Source organism: Gossypium raimondii, chromosome 9, assembly GCF_025698545.1.
Source record: "Gossypium raimondii isolate GPD5lz chromosome 9, ASM2569854v1, whole genome shotgun sequence".
NCBI lineage: Eukaryota > Viridiplantae > Streptophyta > Magnoliopsida > Malvales > Malvaceae > Gossypium > Gossypium raimondii.
The window spans coordinates 1,774,688-1,776,768 of NC_068573.1; positions in this window are offsets into that span (position 1 = coordinate 1,774,688).

Here is a 2,081-nt window from a genome sequence, read left to right on the forward strand (position 1 = left end):
AACGAATATTTTCCTATTTTTATGAATATTTTCATATATATATGTATATATTTACGTTTTAAGTGATTAAATACTCACCTTTTTTTAAAATATACTTATTTTTATTATTTTATATATGTATGTATAATTATTTTTTTCTTTATTTTCATAAGTATATTATGTGTTGTATTTATATATAAATTCTATAACCTAAAATTTTATTTGTAAATTATATGTATATTTTTAATCTTCATAATTTCCATGTGTGCATCTTTTGATCCTTATTTATTTGTTTGCCATTCCATCCATTGTATAATTGTGTTTACATTTAATATTTTGCATGTCATGGATTACCTTTTTTATTCATTTGCTTTTATTATTTTTATGTCGATGATGTATTTATTATTGTTGTTATTATTATAGCATTTGTATGTATAAAATCACATTACATCATTTTTACTCAAATTTAAAGATAGAAAATTTTTAAAATTGAGATAATGTTCGATTTAGGATTTTCAAGGAATTGAGCCCTAACGTATTGGGTTCCGATTTTTCTTCGTTAAATCTGACAACCGAGCATTTCTCTTCAATCAAAAAAATAAAAACTCATTATTGGGAATTCAACACGTTGTGTCCTAACGTATTGGATGTGACGCATTGATTTCTCGAAATGAAGATTTTTTTTTAAAATAATAAAGGAAATATTCCGAGTTTGGGATTTTAAAGGAATTGTGCCCAAACGTATTGGGTGTGATTTCTTAAATCTTGGATAAGTGGATGTTCTTTTAAATAATAAAGTAAATATTTCGAGTTAGGGATTTTAAAGGAATTGTGCCCTAACGTATTGGGTGTGATTTCTTAAATCTTGGATAAGTGGATGTTCTTTTAAAGTTTTATTGCACAAGTATTTTGGCCCAATTCATTTTTGGGGAAAAATTAGAATGCTATGCCCTAACGCATTAGGTGTAGTATCTTCTTTCTCTGAAATAATAAGGGTCTTAATATGTAGCCTTTTAAGTTTTGCTAAAGATTACGTTTTTTCAAATTCTCGGCCTTAAGACACTAATCAATTAACTAGGTACCAATTTTTGAGGCGTAATGAGGGTGCTAATCCTTCCTCATACGTAACCGACTCCCAGACCCGTTTTTCTAAACTCGTAGACCAAAGCTGTTTTTAGGTGATCCAATCACACCTCAATAAAAGATTGGTGGCGACTCCCAATTTTCATTTTTTTAAAGTCGACAACCTAAAATTTTTATTTTTCAAAAAAAAAGGTTTCGACAACGATGTCTTGACATCCATTTGCTAGATCTTGTAATCGAGAGCCACTACAATGGATAACAATATACAAGTTTACTTGAGCATGGCAACCAGAGAGAATGTTTCTTCGTAGTCGATACATTCTTTCTGAGAATAATCTTTTACTACAAGTCTAGCCTTATAAGTTTTCACTTTTCCATCTGCATTTTTTTTCTTGTAGATCCACTTACACTCTATGGGTTTTATCCCTTCCGGTAAGTCTACAAGTCCCCACACTGAGTTGGAGCCCATAGAATCCATTTCAACTTTCATAGCTATTTCCCAAAGCTTGGAATCAGCACTTTGCATCGGTTCATCATATGTGAGTGGGTCATCATCTTCCTATTCGGTAAACTCAGTGTAAAAATATTTCTGCATGATTGGAAGAACTCAGGCCTACAAAAGACCCCCCCACTGCGATGAAGCACCCTATGTTGCTGATCATTTGTAGGTCTAATATTAGGATTTGGTTCTTAAATTGTTTCAGTAGAGTTTTGTATATTTCTTAAAAGTTCCTTGAGTACCTCTTTACTCTGAAGTTTAAATTCATTCATGTAGCTTTCTTCAAGGAAAGTAGCATGAGTTGACACTATAACAGTTTGCTATTTCGAGTTATAAAACAAAACATCCTTTGTTCCCTTTGGATATCCTACATACATACTCAAATTTTTTCGTGAGTCTAACTTCCTCGCATATTTATCCAATACGTAGGCTGCGCATCCCCAAATCCTCAAATGGTTTAAACTTAACTTCCTCCCATGCCATAATTCCTATGAAGTTTTTGATGCTGCATTAGTTGGCA